Below are 22645 nucleotides of genomic sequence, written 5' to 3' on the forward strand. Positions count from 1 at the left end.
AGTATTGTTAATAAAACTATAAATCTCTATCAAAGATTATAAAAATAGAATTTAAATAATATCGGGATACACTATTCATAAGTAGTAAATCTCTTTATCAAAAATATGCCAATTCTGCTCGAATTCATTCTACATATTCAATAAAATTGCAAGAAAAATCAGCATGATTTTATTGGAATTTGACAATCTTATTTTAAAAATTAAGTTAAAGGGAATAAAGGGCCCAAAATAATCAAGACAACTCAGAAAGAACAATAAAAATGGTGTGGGTATGGGTAACTGCAGAGAATGAAATATAACTTGACCTTACAAAATAATCAAGATTGATATAAAGCATTCATAATTAAAACAACACAAGTGTACACAAATGGATTAATAGAGCATATAGACAGGCCAGAAATAGATGCAAGCATCTATGGAAATTAGGTTATATGATGGACTTTACATTGTAAATCAGTTGTGTATAAATTAACAAATGATATTTGACATAGAAAAAAATCGACCTATATTTCACATCACATGTAAAAATAAAATCCAGATGTTCTTAAAAAGTAAAGCAAAATGTTTTAAATTTTAAAGAAAATTTGGAGAAAGTCTTTTATGTTGATGGAATAAGAAAATACTTTTAAATATGACACAAAAATAACAATTCATGAAGGAAAAAATTCATAAATTTATAATGAAAATCTAAAATTTCTATACTAAAAAGGACCCTATAAACAAACAGAAAGCCAAGGTGACATATTAGAAGCAGATATATGCAACATATATAACTGACAAATAATTAGTATCCAGAATATAAGTAGAAAGTGACCAAACAAAAATTAAGCAAATGTGGGTTGGCTCTGCATGTTATATTTTGAAAGGATATGGGAAAAAATGAAGCTGGGCCTAGACTCAAAGGGAAGATAAAGTTTATCTGCAATGTTTTATTTCATTAAGACATATCTGAACAAGAAATAACAAAATGCTAATAACACTTGTTCATTCTGAGCAAGCATATATGTGGTTATTTGCTCATTGTTTTACATACTTCTGAGTCTCCTTGTCAATATTTTAAATTCGTCAAAGTTAAAAAATAGAAGAAAATAAACATGTAAAAAATTTATAATAATAAATTTGAGTTAAGTGGAAGGAATGAAAGTTAAAATTATAAATAACATTTTCTCTGTATGCCAGCCATAATCAATTATTAGAAATAATGATAGAGAGATCCAGTTCATAAAATTAAAAACATAAAATAGATGTTACTGCTATTATATACTCTCTATGCATGCATGCTAAACTGCTTCAATCATGTCTGACTCTGTATGACACTATAGACTGTAGCCCGCCAGGCTCCTCTGTCCATGGGATTCTTCAGGCAAGAATACTGGAGTGGGTTGCTGTGTCCTCCTGCAGGGAATCTTTTGAATCCAGGGATCAAACCTGCATCTCCTGCATTGCAAGTGGATTCTTTACCCACTGAGCCACTCGGGAAGCCCCTATACACTCTATATAGTTATACAAATTAAGTAGAAGAGCTGAGGTAATAAAAACTGCAACTGCAGTAAGATTTAAACTTTGCAACTAGATCAAGAAGAGACAAGCTAGAAGAAATGGAAAACAGAAAAAGAAACCCAAAGAGAACCTACTAAATATAATAATTTGTACTATAATATATAATATGGTATCACAGAATGGTGGGAAAGAATGATTTATTCAATATTTGGTACTGTGAAACCACTGAAGAGGAAAACAATTTTGAAAAGTACCACACACCACAATAAATTCCAGGGGGATTAAACAATTAAACATAAGCAATAAAAATGAAAACACAATCCATTCAAACACTTATCCCATTTTGGATAAGGAAAAACTTCTTAAATATTAACTTATCAGAAAAAAAATACAAATGAAAAGAGACAGAGGCATAAATAATTACATAAAAGCTAATCTGTACATTAAAGTTAAATTAAAACACAATCTGGAAAATACATTCCACATATACCAGAAAAGAAAGATCTGCTGCTACTGCTGCTGCTAAGTCGCTTCAGTTGTGTCCGACTCTGTGTGACCCCATAGATGGCAGCCCACCAGGCTCCCCTGTCCCTGGGATTCTCCAGGCAAGAACACTGGAGTGGGTTGCCATTTCCTTCTCCAATGCATGAAAGTGAAAAGTGAAAGTGAAGTCGCTCAGTCGTGTCCGACCCTCAGCAACCCCATGGACTGCAGCCTTCCAGGCTCCTCTGTCCATGGGATTTCCAGGCAAGAGTACTGGAGTGGGCTGCCATTGCCTGAAGAAAGATCTAATGTCTACTAAATGCACACATTGTCCCCACAAGTGAATAAAAAACACTTAAGTTCTCAAAATAAAAATGCATATAGGTCATCAATACATGCTTACAGGAAGGAAACAAAAGTGACCAGGAAACACAAGAAAGTATCCATGCTAACTATAATAAAAGAAACATATTAAAATTGTAGGATACTGTTTTGCCTCTATCAGATTGGCAAAGAATTTAAACATGTGAATGTATGGCAAAAACCACCACAATATTGTAAAGTAATTAGCCTCCAATTTAAAAAAAAGAATAACAATACCCAGCACTGGCATAGGATTACTAGCAGAAATTGGCCATCTTATGTCAAGAACCTTTGAAAATGTAATATCCTTAGGCACAATAATATCCTTAGGCACAAAGACTCAGACACAACTGAGCAACTGAACTGAACTTAGGCACAGTAATGCCTTCATAAAAACCCATAGAACAAACAAAATAGAAAAAAAAAAATCCCTGTACTTGACAGGCTTACCTTTTAATACAAGGATTCAGGTAACAAATAAATAAAATATCTAGTCTGTTAGGTGAAAATACAGACCAGAGAGAAAAAATTAGGCAAGAAAGGAAAAAAGTAAGTTTAAGGGAGAAGAGTTTTCATTTTTATGTTACAGTTGTTACAGAAGACCTCATCAAGGTGACATTGAATAAAAACCTGAATGGGGCAAGGTTCAAAGAAGCAAAGATTTATGCATAAGGGTATATACATTGCAAGGCTATTTATGATAACTTACAAGTGAAAATAATTTAAATGACCAATATAGGATCTCTTAAATAATTTGGGTATAAATTTTACAACTGAAAATTATGTACAGTGGCTGTTAGAATTGTTTGAAGGCTGCTGAATCACATGGGAAATGCTCACAATATGATACCAATGGAGAAACCACATATAAAATAGAATATAAGGTATGATCTCAATCATGTAAACATGGAAACATCTGGAAGGAAGTAGAACAAGTTATCTTTGGGCTAGGTATTCAGAGGTGATTTGTATTAGCTTCTCTCCATTTTCCAAATTTTCTGAGGCTGTTTTATTTTTATATCTGGAAAAAATCTGTTTAAAGGCAGATTTTATAGCCTCAAGGTAGATTAATAAATGTGCAAAATGTTTTTAACGATGGCACTTGTCAGCCATGCCTTGAGTACAGAGTCCAGATTTCCAGATTTGGACACTGTGTGTTAAGTATGATACTGAAAATTGAAGTATCTCAAGTAGAAGATACTCAAAATATATGTCATATGAGCTTCTCTTGTACTATTTTAAAAAGTTATTTTATGCTATGATCACTTACATAATCCATTCCCATCCACCTCCCCTTCCCTTCAAAAAAATCTGTGTAATACTTGATTTCTTTTAAGAAATCATTTTCTAAAGAGAAAAAGCACCCTTCAAAATATACTTCCTGGAGATTTTTATTCTTCCTTCTGTGTATGGTGAGGAGACATACTGTGTATAAATGTCAATATTTTAAAAGCCATGTTTGAAATATAAAAGGTGTTTTTCTATTACCAACCAATATTTCCCTTTATCATATATGTTCCCCCTAGGAAGAGAGAGCATTTAAGAACATGAGCTAATCATCTTGCCTCTATTTCACAGTATACTGTACCATTTTTTTCAGTACTCTTAGTTTATTTCAAACCAGAAATAGTAGAAATATCATCCAACACCCATATTTACTACAGATTTTAGAATACAATCAGTTCTGTCCTTAGCTAACAAGACAGTCATGATTTCAGCAATCTCATAAATGGAACAAGAAAAGGGTCTTGCTGCAATCTCTTTCAGACCCTGTGAATTATTCCACCAAAGTTAGCAACCTTCAGAATTCCATATAAAATCCTGTGTTCCTTAAATAAATAACTGGGCCTGAACTACCTGCACAGGACCATTAGAATATAGTACAGAATAGAGCATGAACCACAGAACCTTACAGTTGGGAGTCTTTATAAATCATCCAGGTCTAATCCAACCCTCTTCATTTTACCGTTAGAAGCTCAAATAAGACAGGTGATTTGTCACAAGAAACTAAGCCTCTATGCCAGGACTAGAACCTAGGAGTAGGCTATCCAAAATCCTATTTAAGATAGATCTTTAATATCTAATTATTCATCATTTTTAAAATCAAGTGCCTCTTTCTCTAATTTATAGAATGGGGAAAGTTGGGAGGTCTGGAAAGAGTCCTGGCTCATTGACAGTTTCAGCTGTGCAACACGACATGTAATCTTTCCTTACAGCACTATCATCAGTTGAACATCTGCAAAATGGATACACATCACCCAGTCTTAACTGTTAGGAAGCACTGTGAGCATCAAAATGGGGGAGGACTGTTAGAAGCAGGGTATCGTGTCTCAGTACATTCAACTTCTGTGAAAAGTCTAACATGTTGACCACACCTTCCTTCTTAAAGCAGTACATTTTCCTCTATACACTAATGGCAAAATACAATTATATAGTTCAGTAGCTTGTAGAATAAAGGCTATCTCCACATCTAAACCATGAGCCCCAAAGTGACAACAACCATGTCTATTTTGGTCACTATTATATGGGACATGCTTAGTCAATCTTATGTAGTCACAAAATATTTGTTCAGTCAGTGGATAAGCTCTTGGCTCTTTCACAATACTGCTGCTGCTGCTAAGTCGCTTCAGTCATGTCTGACTCTGTGTGACCCCATAGACGGCAGCCACCAGGCTCCCCCCATCCCTGGGATTCTCCAGGCAAGAACACTGGAGTGGGTTGCCATTTCCTTCTCCAATGCATGAAAGTGAAAAGTGAAAGTGAAGTTGCTCAGTCATGTCCGACTCTTAGCAACCTGATGGACTGCAGCCTACCAGGCTCCTCCGTCCATGGGATTCTCCAGGCAAGAGTACTGGAGTGGGTTACCAGTGCCTTCTCCATTCACAATACTATACTCCCCTAATTTTCCTTCTACATGTCTGATGTCTCCTTCGTCATAGCTTTCATACAAACTCATATTTGTTTTCCCTTCCCTGATGGCTCACATGGTAAAGAATCTGCTCACAATGTGGGAGACCTGGGTTTAATCCCTGGGGTCAGGAAGATCCCCTGCAGAAGGGAATGGCTACCTACTCCAGTTTTTCTTGCCTTGACAATTCCTTGGACAGATAAGCCTGGTGGGCTATATAGTCCATGGGGTCGAAAAGAGTCAGACAGGTCAGAGCAGCTAACACTTTGGGCTTCCCAAGTGGCACTGGCGGTACAGAGCACGCCTGCCAATACAGGAGACATGAGAAACATAGGTTCAGTCTCTAGGTTGGGAAGATCCCCTGGAGGAGGGCATGGCAACCCACTCCAGTATTCTTGCCTGAAGAATCCCAAGGATAGAGGAGCCTGGTGGGCTACAGTCCACAGGGTCGCAAAGAGTCGAACACGACTGAAGCGACTTAGCATGCACACATCCTAAGATAAGCATTCTCCAAAGAAATTCTTAGATCCTTTTTTTTTTCTACTTCAAGTATTGCTTCTTTATCAATAACTCTCAAATCCCTCTCTCCAGATAAGTTCTTTCCAGAGCTCCAATCCCATATTTTTTTTCCAACTGTGCCCAGTACTTCTTGGTGGGCTATAGCAATAGTACCACCTGTGTGACCTCACTCAAATCAAGTCACTCCACCTCCAAGGATCAGATTGCTCATCCATAAAATAAGGGAATTGACTCTCTACTACATAAAGAGCAAAGTCCTAAGTTTCCAAGCTAGCATTCAATATTATTTATAGTGAAGCCCTCCAAGTACCTCACAAAACATTTATCACATACTTACCATACTCCAATGCAACTGAATTCACTGTTCCCAATACATTTTTCTGGCCTCTGCCTAGAACACCTTTCCCATCCCCCAAACTCTCTCCACAGTTTGTCCAATTTTCAAAACCCAGTTCAAATGCTACTTCCAGGAAGCTGTTTTTGATCTCCTTGGCTGCAAGCCCTTTCCTTCTTTTATGAGTGTGGCTCTCATTCTCATAGTATCATAGTTGTTTGTGTATTTCTTCTCTTTCCTATTCGACTGTGTCATCTTGGAGGGCAGAGACTATTCCTAAATCAGTCTGTGTCTCCCACATTTTCTTTGGTCCATAATGTGCTCGTAATAATCTTATACTGAATAGATTCAGTTAAGGTCATATCAGCCTCCTTGCTTGAAAGCCTTCAATCAGTCCCTTTGTTTCTGGAATAAAGGCCAAAATCCTTACAGTGTCCCACTCCAGCCATCCCAGAGTTTGCTCAATTTCCCAAAGTCTCTATGCTTCTCTCATCCTAGGATCCTCATGCGTGCTCTTCCCTTCATCTAGAAAACTACTCCACCCCTTCTATCACCATCACCCCACCCGCAAGTCTTTATTCAGCCTTAATATTACTTCCTCAAGGAAGGTTTTCTTAAACCCCAAACTAGATCAGATTTCCTCTGTTATATACCTTCCTAGCCCTACTCCACACATACTTTTCCTTTAAAACATGTGTTGCTGACTGAAATAACACAGTTGTGTGATTATCTGATTTATTACCTCTTCCCCATCAGACTATAAGCTCCAAATAAGCAAGTACCATGTCTGTGTAGCTTACCTTTCTAACATCTGCACGGTGCTTAACCATATCACTGAATAAATAGCTGTTGAATGACTGAACTGATGAATGACTGGGTTAAAGGTAAAAATTTGGGACCTAGAATGTAGAAAAATATTTTCTTATCTTCCTATAATTCCTTCAAAGTAAAATTAAGATGCCTGGTAGCTATCTGGGACAGGTGAGCTTGCCTTCTAATTCAACATAAGAAATTTGTAAAAATAGGATGAATATTGCCCCTCAAAATGCTGGAAAGAAAACAAAATTACCTTTTTTAAAATGAACATATGGCCCCAAAAGTCATCGCTAGCACCAACTTGTCTGTTCCTTTAATTTAACAAGCACCTACTTTATGCCATATACTATGATAGTGTCTGACGTTACAATAAACTGGACTGATACAGCCCCCTACTAGCTTGAAATATATAATCTAAGAGTGGAATTTATAGAAGCTTTTAAAAACCCGTTATTGCAGTCACAACACCCAACTAATGCTACTTTGAGAGGATATTAAATTTTCCATCAAAGGAGATACTAACCTGAGGGTGAAAGATCATTTGGCAGGGATTATTTAGAAACTATAACTGGGCCCAATCTGAGCCTCTTAAATTAGATAGATGGGCAGGTAGCCTAGAACAGTGCTGCTCAAAGTGTGGTCCAAGGATCATTGCTTATCTACAAACTATTATTACCAGACAGCAATGACCTAAGTATAAAAATTGAGAAGCACGCACATGCAGAAATTGAGAATATGTACTTACAAAATGTAGCAACTCAACTTGAAAAAAATTAATTTTATGTCTGTTGAATCTAACAATAAAATGATGGCTTATATTTTGCATGGCTTTTATTTTTCTAGTAATTCATACTCAATGTATTTTACTAAAGAAACTATCTGTGGTGGATTGGGAAATTTTAAAAAACTGGTTCTTCACCTAGATAGTTTGAAAAGCACTGGAACAGCAGTTTAAGGATTACCTGTCAGCTTGTTAAAAATGCAAAACTCAGGTTCCCACCCCAGACCCTCGGAATTGTAATTAACATTTTAACAAGATCCTCAGGGGATTCTTTTGCACGTTCAAGTTTGAGAAGAACTGGCCTAGATGATTTCTGAAGCCCCTTAGAACCCTGAGACTTTACAATTTACTTCAGACAGAGAATTGCAGAGCTCAAAACCCCTCAGAGAAGCTGAGATCCATGCAGAGGAAATCATGTGTCTAACGTAACTGGCAATTTTTTCAGAGCTAGCAATAGAACTCAACTTTCCTAACAACCAGGTCAGTTTTCCACTCTAACACATCACATGCTCACTCCTATTCCACCCAGTCCCCCTCTGTACCATCCCCTCAGTGATGTCATTGTTCCTGAGACACTGATATAACAATTTATTCTTCTATCTTTTATATACTATGAATCTTGAATCACAAGATTCCAAATGTTTCCTTTATAATTATGGTTAACTCTTTCTTCCCAAATCTTCCCACATGCTTATTCTCTGCCTGCTATATGGACATTCTGGGGCTTCAGAAGAAATAGCACTGATTTCTGGTTTTTGGAAAAGAACAGAGACTGTCTTTGTTCCCATCAGTCCACTTGATACCAGATAGCAAGCTTTTCCAAGGAAGAGAACATACAATATTAAGGCTGCTTTACAAAACTCAGTATGATCAGTCTGTGGCTGACAAACAAGAGAATGGGATAATAGGCCATATTAATAAAAGTCTAGTCCCCCAAATGAGGCACATGATGATCCCTTCCTTGTGGTCCTGTCAGATTCAAGGCTTGAGGGGAGAGATACAGCTGTCTTCAACTATCTAAGGCACTATTATTAAGAAGCAAATTTGTTCTAGAAAGTCCCAAAGAACCAATGAAGAGACGTTACAGGGAGATAGACATTGGCTTATAACAGGGATTACTTCCTGACAGTATAGAAGGAGCCACCTAATGAGCTCTCTGTCACTCCAGGGAGTTCAAATAGAAATTAGTCAAAGAATTGGATGCTTAGGACAAATTCAAGTACTGGGTGGAGAAGTAAAGCTTAATAACCTTTAGGGATCCTTCCAGTTCCAAGGTTTTAGTACTCTACAATTTTCAGAACAAGGTGACTCGAAGCTCTCAGAAGAAAAGAGCGATAGCTGGTCCTAAAAGGAGTCTTTAGCTGGATGTTAGATGGATGAGGCCATGACAATGGAAAAATGAAGTCTTTCCTGGCATTCTTTTCAAAGGAAAGCAGGCTGTCCAAGGAAAGTCTTTTGGGCAGCCCCTCTAGGAAATCCAGATGAGGCTTGGCTCCACAATAGCTAGACACTATGCCCCACTCTAAATTCCTGTTAGTTTACACAAAGGACTCTGCTGCCGCTAAGTCACTTCAGTCGTGTCCGACTCTGTGTGACCCCACAGACGGCAGCCCACCAGGCTCCCCCCTCCCTGGGATTCTCCAGGCAAGAACACTGGCGTGGGTTGCCATTTCCTTCTCCACTGCATGAAAGTGAAAAATGAAACTGAAGTCGCTCAGTCATGTCCGACTCTTAGCGACCCCGTGGACTGCAGCCTACCAGGCTCCTCCGTCCGTGGGATTTTCTAACCAAGAGTACTGGAGTGGGTTGCCATTGCCTTCAATGACAAAGGACTCTACTACTTTCCAAAAAAGAATTGCCAGGCAGCACCCTTTCTAGTATACCTACACTTGCCTAACAGACGAGGGTGGAAAATTCTCCCCAGGGAGGCAGTGGTGCTTAGTGGTCAAGACCGTACATTCTGGAACCAGGTTGCCTGTGTTCTAATTCCCAGTCAGGGCATTTAATTGCTAAACCTCTCTGTGCCTCAGTTTCCTCATCACTAAGAAAAATGATAGTATCTTGCTTCATATGGTTAATGTAAGAATAATACATATTAAAGTCACAGCCGAAGATTTGAAACATTGTAAGCACTCAACAGTGTCAGCAATTGGCATTGCAGGTGTTATAATTACTACCACGGGTACAGCTGTGTCGCCAACTCAAAGAGCCCCCATCAAGCAACCAGATCTTCACCCCGACCAATTCAGAGAGGATATACTACAAGAGCTTTAGCCAACCCTTGCATAGCTACAGACACCCAGAACCTACTGACCCTCAATAAATCATACCATTCACACCAATCAGCTCTTCACCCTGCACTCTCTAAATCCAACAGCCACCCCTCCCCCAGTCCTCCTGCCTAAGCCACCCGCAGCCACAGCCAGAGGAGCAGCAAACTGGAAATTCATTTCCAGACAAACCATCAGGTGTTTCTTCCCTCCCAAGGACAGAGCTGGACCTAATACCAAGCCTGCCAGTTGATGGGGTGGGATATCCGAATCCTGGGTCTAGCCTATCAGCTTAACACCTGGAATGGGGAGTGGGCAGGCAATGGGGCTTTCCACAGAGAAGCAAGGGAAACCTCCCAAGTTTGTGAAGGAACTCAGGCCCAAAGAGCCTCTTAAGGGAAGGGGGGAGGTCTCCACCTGCTTTCAAAGGAAACAGTTATTTACAACTTTCTACTCACTTGCATCTGGGGGAGGTAATAGGGAGAGGGGAAAGGGACTACAATGTATTCTCCTTTCTATTTTCCAGCAAGGAGAAGCAGCTGCAGAGAAAGAGTTAAAGGAGCAAGGAAGCTCCAGCCATTACCCCATCCCTGTGCTTAGGGCTGTCTGGGGGGTCATGACAGTGCTTTCTGCTCTGGCTAGGGGCCACTCGGTGTCTTTCTGCAGCAGCTGCCGGCCCCTCAAGCAATTTGCAAGGTCAATGCTGACCTGCTTCCTAAAAGGAACAAAACAATTCACTGACAATGAAGCAAATAGCGCATACACCAACCACATCGCAAACCCCTCTTCCTCAAATCAGGTTTTACCCCTGTGCCTCCCTGCCCAGATGCCGACTCTGGGCTTCCACCAGCCCCACTGGGAAACCCAGGATAGCATCACAGCTGCAGAGCATGTCTCGCCTCGCTGGCCAACCCAAGGAGACTCTCCGTACGGGGGAGAGATGCTATCGCTTAAGGAGACCTGAGCTTGGGGGAGGGGGAAGGAGGGAAAGCTATGTTTCTTACCAAGCGCCACAGTCACTTCCCCGAAGCGGAGAGAAGAGAAGGATGAACGAACTGAAACAAGTTGGAGGTTGAGCCCTCACAGAGCTCGGCTTCCTCTTCTGTTTCTCTGGGTCTCTCCCTGGTCCCTCTCCCGTCTGTCTCTCTGGTTTGCTCGCTAGCTTGCGCGCGCTCACGCTCTCCGTCTCTCTCTCTCTCTCACCCTCCCTTCCTTCCTCTCTCTCTCCCCCTCTCTCGCTCCCTTCTCTTCTCTCTCCCCCCCCACCTCCCTTCCCACTTCCCCTCCCCCTTTGCTGGTTTTGGATTCACCACTGCTTGGTGCTGAGCACGCGGCTGTGCTGGGGCTCAGAATACAGCGCTGCAAAGGTTTGCATCTGTGGTTGTTTTAGGAAAGACTAAAGTAGTATTTGATTCTTTAAGCTATTCAGCAGAGAAACAGGGAAGCTCTGAGAGAAGGGGAAGAGCAAAGGAAGCAAAGGGAAAGGAAAGAGAGCATAAAGGATAAGAGCGAATAGGAGGATAAAGGAAGTATGGATTACCATACTTGATGTGTGATGCTTACTAGCTAGCTGCTCCTAGACGGAAGATAAATGGTCTGTCTCCCTTTCATCCCTATGGGCGCGCCTTAGCCCAGGCTCCATATAAAGGTTGGACAAATCTGTCTGTTCACATTACATCTCTGAGGACAATAATGAGCTAAAAAAAAAAAATAATAATACTACATCAAAGAGGTTGCCATTCCCACTCCACTAAGAAAGGGTTCAGCCACATTGATCTGCCACCCCCACCTCCAACCAAGTAGAAGTGTAGACCCAATACAGAACTGTCAGCTGGAGCTTACCTCCAGGCAAAACAGTCAAGCAGCAGAACCACAAAGCTTTCCTTTCAAAAACCTCTAAAGGGAATATTGGTGTATGTAAGTTTGTGAGCCTACATGTAAGTTTGCACAAGGAGAAAGAAAGGAAGGAGGGAGATTAATTAACTCAAAGTATAAAAGAATAATATTCCCATTGGGGGAAAAAAACTGGACAAATTATAGTAATAATGCAACAGGGGGTAGGAAAAGACCTAGACTGAGAGTAAAATAAAGGAACTTAGCTTTGACTTCTGCCTCTGAAAATTACTTGATTATTATCTTTGACAAGTCTGACCCTCATTATCCTCGATGGCAAAATGAATGGTGATGGATGGACATGATTTTGAAAGACCCTTTCACACCTAACAATCTAGGCTCTAAGACAGGAAAATCTCAGATGAAGGAGTTGACCTGTGGAGAGTGAAATATAGACTACCAAATTTAAAAGGTTTTCCAAAAGTGAGTCCACAAATGGGACCTCAGATCACACTGACAAAGCATTCCCTTTTGAGCATTTCAGGGACAACATAAATATGAAATGCTCCTATCAAAGAGTTCAGCCCCTCTTATGTGATTTTTTTAACCAATTTAGTCAGAGAGTCAAAATGGTCCTTTAGGGCATCTGATTGAACATATGTTTTATTGTGTATGTTAAGTGTACTGATATATATATATACACACACACACACACATACATATATATAGACTGGGACATGGAAGGCATTTAAAATTCTTCCCACTATAATAATAATAGTGTACTATTTAATAATAATAACTTAATAATAGTGTATTGTAATAATAATAATAGTGTACTATTTCTATCTGAACCACTATCCTATTGGGTCCACTCCCTCCAAAAAATTCCTAAAACTCTCTACTTCTGTTCATTGAGGTACATGTGCTATACTCTGACTACATGCATATACCCATTTACTGAGTTTATATAGAGGAATCTACAGGCTCAGTCACTGAACTGTAAGGACCCATAGAGATAACCATCTCATTCCTTTTTGTGACTGAGTAGTATTCCATTGTGTGTGTGTGTGTATACACACCACATCTTCTTTATCCATTCATCTCTTGATGGACATCTAGGTTGCTTCCACGTCCTGGCTGTTGCAAATAGTGCTGCAATGAACACTGGGGTGTGTATATTTTTTGAACTGTGCAATTTGCAGAGATGTGGCCAGACCTAAAAATTCATACAGAGTGAAGTAAGAAAGAGAAAAACAAATATCATATATTAATACATATATGTGGAATCTAGAAAAAATGGTGTAGATGATCTTTGCAAAACAGAAATAGAGACATAGACATACAGGACAAATGTATGGATACTAAGGAGAAAGGGGGTGGACAAATTGGGAGATTGGAATTGACATATATACACTAGTATGTATAAAATAGATAACTAACAAGACCCTACTATATAGAACAGGGCACTCTATTCAATGCTCTGTGATGACCTAAATGTGAGAGAAATCCAAAAACAGGGGATATATGTATATGCAATGGCACCCCACTCCAGTACTCTTGCCTGGAAAACCCCATGGAAGGAGGAGCCTGGTAGGCTGCAGTCCATGGGGTCGCTCAGGGTTGGACATGACTGAGCAACTTCACTTTCACTTTTCACTTTCATTCTTTGGAGAAGGAAATGGCAACCCACTCCAGTGTTCTTGCCTGGAGAATCCCAGGGACGGGGGAGCCTGGTGGGCTGCCGACTATGGGGTCGCACAGAGTCAGACACGACTGAAGCGACTTAGCAGCAGCAGCAGCATAGCTGATTTACTTTGCTGTACAGCAGAAGCTAACACAAAACTGTAAAGCAACTATACTCCAATATAAATTAATTTAAAAACAGATAACCATCTCATTTTGCAGAAAGAGAAACTTGCCTACAGAAAAAAAAAAATATAGCTCACACAATGTCATAGTGAATCAGTGACAACACCAAGACCACTATAAAGCAAGTGTATATGTGGGCACATAGCTATGTACAATTCCTCCTGCACAGGTGTGTATTTGTTTGCATAAATGCTCATTGGATTTAGAGGATTAGTGAAATGGCAAGAAGAAATACTAGAAGCTGACATAAGGTTGCTGTATTATTTCATGGGGTTGCCATAACAAATTACCATAAATTTGGTGGCTTAAAACAACAAAAGTTTATTGTCTCACAATTCTGGAGACCACAAGTCTGACATTAAGGTATTGGCAGGGTCACACTTGCCCTAAAGACTCAAGAGGGGAATCTTTCCATGACTCTTCCAGCTTCTGGTGGCTCCTGGAATTCTTTGCCTTATAGAAGCATCACTCCAATCTCTGCCTCAGTCTTCAAATTGTCTTCTCCTCTGTGCCTCTGTGTAACCAAATTTCCCTGCCTTTTCCCTTATAAAGACAGCATCTCAGGTTTTAAATCCTTAAATCTTTAAATCTTAAATCCTTAAATCTAGGATGACATCATCTCAAGAAGTTTTACTGATTACTTCGATATTTTGAACATCTGGTGACATCCATGTGTAGAGTCGTCTCTTGTGTTGTTGGAAGAGGATGTTTGCTATGACCAGTGTGTTCTTTTTGACAAAACACATCCTTTGCCCTGATTCATTTTGTAGTCCAAGGCCAAACTTACCTGTTACTCCAGGTATTTCCCTTTTCCCACAGTCAGTCAATACCAATATCAGATTGGTTATGTTCTTTGCAGCCACAGATGAAAAGGCTCTATACAGTCAGCAAAGAAAAGACCTGGAGCTGGCTGTGGCTCAGATCATGAACTTCTTATTGCAAAAGTCTGGCTTAAATTGAAGAAAGTATGGAAAACCACTAGGCCATTAAGGTATGACCTAAATCAAATCCCTTATGATTATACAGTGAAGATGATGAATAGATTCAAGGGATTAGATCTGGTAGACAGAGTGCCTGAAGAACTATAGACTGATGTTCGTAACAGAGTGCCTGAAGAACTACAGATGGATGTTCGTAACATTGTACAGGAGGCAGTGACCAAAACCACACCCAAGAAAAAGAAATGCAAGAAGGCAAAGTGTTTGTCTGAGGAGGCTTTACAAATAGCTGAGAAAAGAAGAGAAGTGAGAGACAAGGGAGAAAGGGAAAGATATACACAACTGAATCCAACCTTCCAGAGAATATCAAGGAGAAATAAGAAGGCCTTCTTAAATGAACATTGCAAAGAAATAGAGGAAAACAATAGAATGGGAAATACTAGAGATCTCTTTAAGAAAACTGGAGATATCAAGTGAACATTTCATGCAAGGATGGGTACTAAAACAGTAAGAATCTAACAGAAGTAGAAGAGATTAAAGAGATGAAAAGAATATACAGAACTATTCAAAAATGGTCTTAATGACCCAGATAACCATAATGGTGTGGTCACTCACCGAGACACTGACATCCTGAAGTGTGAAGTCAAGTGGGGCTTAGGAAGCATTACTACGGACAAAGGTAGTGAAGGTGATGGAATTCTCAGCTGAGCTATTTCAAACCCTAAAAGATCAATATGTCAGCAAATTTGGAAAACTCAGCAGTGGCCACAGGACTAGAAAAGGTCAGTTTTCATTCCACTCCCAAAGAAGAACAATGCCAAAAAATGTTCAGACTATCACACAATTGTGCTCATTTCACATGCTAGCAAGGTAACACTCAAAATCCTTCAAGCTAGGCTTCAGCAATATGTGAACCAAGAACTTCCATATGTATAAGCTGTATTTAGAAAAGGCAGAGGAATGAGAGAACAAATTGCCGACATTCGTTTGATCACAGAGAAAGCAAGGGAGTTCCAGAAAAACATCTATTTCTGCTTCATTGACTATGCTAAAGCCTTTGATTCTGTGGATCACAACAAACTGTGGAAAATTCTTAGAGATGGGAATACCAGACTACCTTACCTGCCTCCTGAGAAACATGTATGCAGGTCAAGAAGCAACAGTTAGAACTGGACATGAAACAATGGACTAGTTCAAAATTGGGAAAGGAGGATGACAGGGCTGTATATTGTCACCCTTCTTAATTAACTTATATGCAGAATATATTATGTGAAATGCTGAGCTGGATGAATCACAAGCTGGAATCAAGATTGCCTGGAGAAATATCAACAACCTCAGATATGCAGATGATACCAGTTTAATGGCAGAAAGTAAAGAGGAGCTAAAGAGTTTCTTGATGAAAGTGAAAGAGGAGAGTGTAAAAGCTGGCTTAAAACTCAACATTCAGAAAACTAAGATCACAGCATCTGGTCCCATCACTTCATGGCAAATAGAAGGGCGAAAAAATGGAAACAGTGACAGACTTTATTTTCTTGGGCTCCAAAATCTCTGCAGATGGTGGCTACAACCATGAAATTAGAAGAGGCTTGCTCTTTGGAAGAAAAGCTATGACAAAACTATCAGCATATTAAAAATCGGAGACATCACTTTGCCAACAGAGGTCTGTATAGTCAAAGCTATGGTTTTTCCAGTAGTCATGTATGGATGTGAGAGGTGGATCATAAAGAATGTTGAGTGCTGAAGAACAGATGCTTTCAAATTGTGGTGCTGGAGAAGACTCCTGAGAATTACTTGTACTGCAAGAAGATCAAACAAGTCAATCTTAAAGGAAATCAGTCCTGAATATTCATTGGAAAGACTGATGCTGAAGCTGAAGCTCCAATACTTTGGCCACCTGATGCAAAGAGCTGACTCATTGGAGTAGACCCTGATGCTGAGAAAGATTGAAAGTAAAAGGAGAAACGGGTGGCAGAGGATGAGATGGTTGGATGACATCACCAATTTTGAGCAAACTCTGGGAAATTGTGAAGGACAGGTAGGCCTGGCTTCCTGCAGTTCATGGGGTTGCAGAAAGTCAGACATGACTTAGCAACTAAACAACAGCAACAACTTCTACAGAGAATATACATCCAAATAAGATCACATCCTTAGGTTCCGATGGATATGCATTTTGTTGTGTTAGTCACTCAATTGTGTCCAACTCTTTGTGACCCCATGGACTGTAGCCTACCAGGCTCCTCGGTCCATGGAATTCTGCAGGCAAGAATACTGGAGTGGATAGCCGTTCCCTTCTCCAGGGGATCTTCCTAACACAGGGATTGAACCCAGGTCTCCTGCATTGCAGGCAGATTCTTTACTGTCTGAGCCACCAGGGAAGCCCAGACATGAATTTTGGGAAGACACTATACAACCAACTACAGTGGCCAAGTTTTCTTTTTGTCAGTTAAAGCCACTAAACAAATAAACCATCTGGGAAACCATCATTTTTAAAAGAAAAGATATTTCAATCCAAAGAAGTTAGATGAATATACCCTCATAACAAAACTATAATTTAAATTGTATGGTTTTAGCTATATTAATAGCTTTAAAAATAATAGTATTTTCATAAATGTTCTCAGTTCACTGCAAACCACAGAAATTTTTTTTACTAGAACCACTTATGATATTGGAGCAGTTTCTATCAAACCAGTCCTGCTGCAGACAGCAATAATAAACTCTTGACAAAAAACAATCCAGATGCATTGGAAATGTATCATAAATAGTCATAAATTGGAAAAGAGTTGACAATTGAAAGAAAGGAACAATATTAAGTTTGCCCTTTTTAAAAATATCTGCCTGAGGGTGGGCCACAGGCCAGAGCAATAACTAAAACTCTAGAGAAATTGAAAGTAAGTGTTGCAGCTGGTAAATGTGTAACAACTGGATCTCCAGGAAAAATAAATAAAAGCCCAATTCATAGTATTTCCCAATTTCCATAGTGTAAATTCTCACACCGTGGCTTGTAGAACAAAACACAGAGTTCAGGATGGCAACTGAAGCTGGAAAGCAATGAGAGAAATCCAATAATTGAGACAACTTCAGAGTGGGAGATCCCCATTCTGTGTACAAACTGCCCAAATCGCTGATGGAACTATCAATTACACATGTAGTGACAGTTTCCAAAGAGCCTAAATATAGCTGAAAAAATTAATCAGAATGTTCAGTGCTGCCCATCACAAAGGAGAGTTTTGAGTTTCAGTTCAGCCACATTAATTGCTGACTAAAACAAACAAAAAAAGCAATTCTCTACAGAGAAATGAAAGAGAATATAGGTATCCTACATATATCATTCACAAAGTTTAGGGTATACTCCAAAATTGCTAGGGAAAAAAAAGAAATAGGAAAATATTACCAGCAATCAGTGGAGACCAACCCTAAAATGGGCCAGATGTTGAAATTAGCAGAAAAGGATTTTAAGTCTTCTAGCATAACCACTAATGGAAATAAAGGAAAACACACTTTTAATAAATAAATAGAATATCATATCAGAAGTCTAGAAACAATCAAAAAGGAACAACGGATGCAAATTCTAGAATTGAAAATTAAATATCTGAAGTTTACTGGGTGGGCCTAATAGCAGATTGAAAGTGAAGGAAGGAAGAGTAAATTAACTTGAACACAAATTAATGGATATTATTCAACCTGAAATACACAGAGAGAAAGATAGAAAAAGATTAATAGAGCCTCAGTGATCTGCTAGATAATACAAAGTTTTAACATATATGTAGTTGGAGTCCCAGAAGGCAAAAAACAAAACAGGCAGGAAAAATATTTGAAAAATAATGGCTGAATAATTTCCCAATATAATGAAACATAAATTTACAGATTCAAGGAGCTTAGTGAACCCCAAGCAAAATAAATGGGTACATCATATCAAACTACATGAAAATCAAATATTAAGGGAAAATCTTGAAAGAATCCAGAAAAAAAATAACACACTGAAGAAAAATAATATATTTGACCATTGACTTCTCATCACAAAAAAAGAGAGATCTTTAAAATGCTGAAATATAAGAAAAAAAATATCTATCAATACATCTAGCAACAATGACTCTAAGGAAACTTTGAAAAGTTAAAGGTGGACTTCCAATTTCCAGTTTCCCATGTAAGGAATTTGGTAGTCCCCACTCCATCTTACCAACAAGTAAACCTTGAACAAACTGAAAAAAACAATAGCTTTTGCATACATAAGGTGAGGACACAAGGCAAACTGCTGCATCCAAGACTGGAGAGACATGGAGGTAAATACAGGGAGCTAAAGCTTAACACAGCAGAGACTCAATAGCTGAAACTGCCTGGGGATCCAATGCTGGGGTTAATGGATAAATTGCTGGAGTCTCAGTGTGGACAAGTATGAGAATTAAGAATTCCAGGGGCACCCAGTAATAGGGAACCCCACAAAATTGTAAGATTTATCTCTAGGAACTTATGTTCTCACAATAAATATTGGAGAAAAAAACTCCTCCTGCTTCCTTCACCAGGGGAGAAGGGGAAAGGAACCATGCTGAAATATACCTGAGTGTAAGGCCTGCCCTTAGGAGAATCTAGATAACCAGAGCCTAGCCTTCTGGAGTATTATCAAAGCCTAACTTACCTGGAGAAAGGGAAATAGCCAACTGTACTCATTTCTAGTCTTTCGTGTGGAAAAAGAAAAATACCCAACCTCAGCCCACTCTAGTCATCCTGATTCAACATTTGTGATGTCCACAGTGCAGAGACACAGGCTTACTAAAGACTGAGACCTAATCATAGGAATGTATAATATTTCCTTTCCCCCCTTCCCCCCATACCTCATATCCTGTCCAACAATCAAGAAAAAATTGTAATACATGCCAAAAGGCAAAAAACACAATTTGAAGAGACAAAGCAAGCATTACAAACAGGTATGACAAAGATGCTGGAATTATCAGACCAGGAATTAAAAACAACTATTAATAATATGTAAGGGCTATCATGGATAAAGTAGATAGCATGCAAGATAACATGGGCAAATAAGCACAGAGAGAGAAGTCCTAATAAAGAACCTAAAAGAAATGCTGGACATCAAAAACATTGTAACAGAAGTGAAGAATGCCTTTAATGGGCTTATTAGTAGACTTAGACACAGAAAAAAATTACTGAGCTAGAGGATATATCAACAGAAAACTTTGTCCAAAACTGAAAAGCAAAAGACTAAAAAAAATAGAACAGAATATCCACGGATTTTAGACAACTACAAAAACTGTAACATATGCATAATGGGAGTACCAGATGGAGAAGAGAGAAAGGAACAGAAGAAATATTTGAAACAACAATGACTGATAATTTCCCCAAAACATTGTCATACACCAAACCACAGATTTGGGAGCTCACAGAACACCACACAAGAAAAAAATGCCAAAAAACTGTACTTAGGCATATCATTTTCAAAATACATAAAATCAAAGATAAAGAAAAAATCCAGTGTTAATTACCACAGCTTATAGTATAGTTTGAAATCAGGAAGTGTGATGCCTCTGATTTTGTTCTCTCTTTCTCAGGGTTGCTTTGGTGAATCAGAGACTTTAATGATTCTACATGGATTTTAGATTTTTTTTCCTATTTGTGAAAAATACCATTGAAATTTTGGTAAGAATTGCACTGAATCTGTAGATTATAGTATGGACATTTAAACAATATTAATTATTTTAATCCATATATAGGAGCTATCTTTCCATTTATTTGTGTCTTTAATTCATTTCTTTTCAGTATATTAACCTTTCACCTCCTTGGTTAAATTTAATCCTAAGAATATTATTGTTTTTGATGCTCTGGTAAATGGGATTGCTTGCTAAATTACTTTTCAGATAGTTAATTTTTAGGATTCAGAAATGCAACTGATCTTTGTTGATTTTGTATCCTATAACTTTGTTTGATTCATTATTAGTTCTAATATTTTTTGTGAAAATTTTAGCATTTTCTATACATAAGAGTATGTCATCTGCAAACAGAGAAGCATTTGCAAACAACAAAGCATTCTTCTTTGTTGTTTTGGATGCCTTTTATTTCTTTGTCTTGCCTATTTGCTCTGGATAAAACCTCCAGTACTATATTGAATAGGAGTGGTGAGAGTGGGCACACTTATTCCACGTTAGAAAAAAGCTTTCAGTCTTTCACCATTGAGTATTATGTTAGCTGTGGGTCTTTCATACATGGGTTTTATTATGTTGAGGTACACTGGAAAAGACCCGGATTCTGGGAAAGATTGAAGGCAAAAGGAGAAGAGGGTGAAAGAGGATAAGAAGGTTAGATAACATGAATTTGAACAAACTCTGAGAGACAGGGGAGGCCAGAGGAGACTGGCATGCTATAGTCCATGAGGTTGCAAAGAGTTGGATATAGCTTAGTGACCGAAGAACAGCAACATCCCTTCTACACCCAATTTGTTGTGAGTTTCTATTGTAAAAGGATATTGGAGTGCCTTTTCTGCATTGTTGAAATAATCATATGATTTTTCTCCTTCATTTTATTAATGTGGTTATCACATTTATTGATTTGCATATGTTGAATCATCATTGCCTCCCAGGGATAAATCCAGCTTGATCATGCTGTATGTTCCTTTTAATGTGATGTTGAATTAGGTTTGTTAGTATTTTGTTGGAAGATTTGCATCTATATTCATCAGAGATACTGGTCTATAGTTTGCTTTTCTTGAAGTCTACTTATCTGGCAGTGGTATCATGGTATTACTGTCCTAAAAATAAGTTTGGTGTTTTCCTTCATCTTCAGTTTTCTGGAAGAATTTTAGAAGGATTGGCCTTAATCCTTTTTAACATATTTGTTAGAATTCAGTGAATTAATGCTTCAATCTCCTACTCATTATTTTTATGTTCAGATTTTCTGTTTCTTTATGATTCAGTCTTGGTAGGTTGTATATTTCTAGGAATTTATCCATTTCTTTTGTGTTATTCAATTTGTTGCAATATAATTATTCATAATAGTGTATTATGGTCCTTTGTATTTTTGTAGTATCAGTCATAATGGTTACTGTCTCCTCTTTCATTTCTACTTGTGTTTATTTGAGTTTCCTCACCACCCCCATTTAATCTAGATGAATATTTGTCAATTTTATCTTTTCAAAAAACTAACTCTTGGTTTTCCTTAATTTTTTCTAGTCTATATTGCTTTTATTTCTGCTCTAATTTGTATATGTCCTTCCTTATGCTAACTTTGGATTTAGTTTGTTCTTTTTCTAGTTCCTTGAGGTATACAATGAGATTGTTTATTTGAGATTTCTTTTTCTTAATGTAGGTGTTTATCACTATACAACTTTCCTCTTACAACTGTTTTTACTACATCCCTATATGTTTTGGTATGTTGTGTTTCCATTTTCTTTTGTCTCTAGATTTGATTTTCCTTTTGATTTCTTCTTTGACCTATTGGCTTTTCAGAAATGGATTGTTTGTTTTCCATGCATTTGTCAGTTTTCCAGTTTTCTTGCTCTTATTGATTTCCAATTTCATACTGTTGTGGTCATAAACAATCATCTTAAATTTGTTGAGACTTGCTTTGTAGTGCAACATATGGTATTGGAGAATGTTCCGTGTGCACTTGAGAAGAATGAATATTCTGCTGCTGTTGGGTGCAATGCTCTGGATATGTTTGTTAGGTTCATTTACTCTGTAGTGTAATTCATGTCTGCTATTTCCTTATCGATTTTTCTGTCAGGATGATCTGTTCAATGTTGAAAGTAGAGTATTGAAGTCCTATTATTTTCTTGCTATTTTCTCCCTTTAGTTCTGCTTATATTTGTTTTAAATATTGAAGCACTCCAAAATTGGGTACAGTAAGTCCCCCACATACAAATGAGTTCCATTCTGAGAGCTTGTTCATATGTCAGATTTGTTCATAAGTCCAACAGAGTTAGCCTAGGTACCCAACTAACATAATCAGCTATGTAGTACTATACTGTAATAGGTTTATAATACTTTTCACACAAATAATACATAAAATAGCACAAAAAAAAAGAAAATA

The 22645-nt window shown here is 38.3% G+C and overlaps 1 protein-coding gene across 2 annotated transcripts in view; it reads right to left on the reverse strand.

Annotated features, from left to right (window-relative positions):
- Positions 1-11219, reverse strand: part of GABRA3 (gamma-aminobutyric acid type A receptor subunit alpha3) — a 236506-nt gene extending 225287 nt beyond the window's left edge. For both annotated transcript variants that reach the window (XM_055563543.1, XM_055563544.1), the window contains exon 1: positions 10979-11219. The gene's annotated coding sequence lies outside the window, so the exon portion shown is untranslated. The remainder of the gene's footprint in view (positions 1-10978) is intronic.
- Positions 11220-22645: the final 11426 nt, after the last annotated feature.

Source organism: Bubalus kerabau, chromosome X (assembly GCF_029407905.1).
Source record: "Bubalus kerabau isolate K-KA32 ecotype Philippines breed swamp buffalo chromosome X, PCC_UOA_SB_1v2, whole genome shotgun sequence".
Taxonomy (NCBI): Eukaryota; Metazoa; Chordata; class Mammalia; order Artiodactyla; family Bovidae; genus Bubalus; species Bubalus kerabau.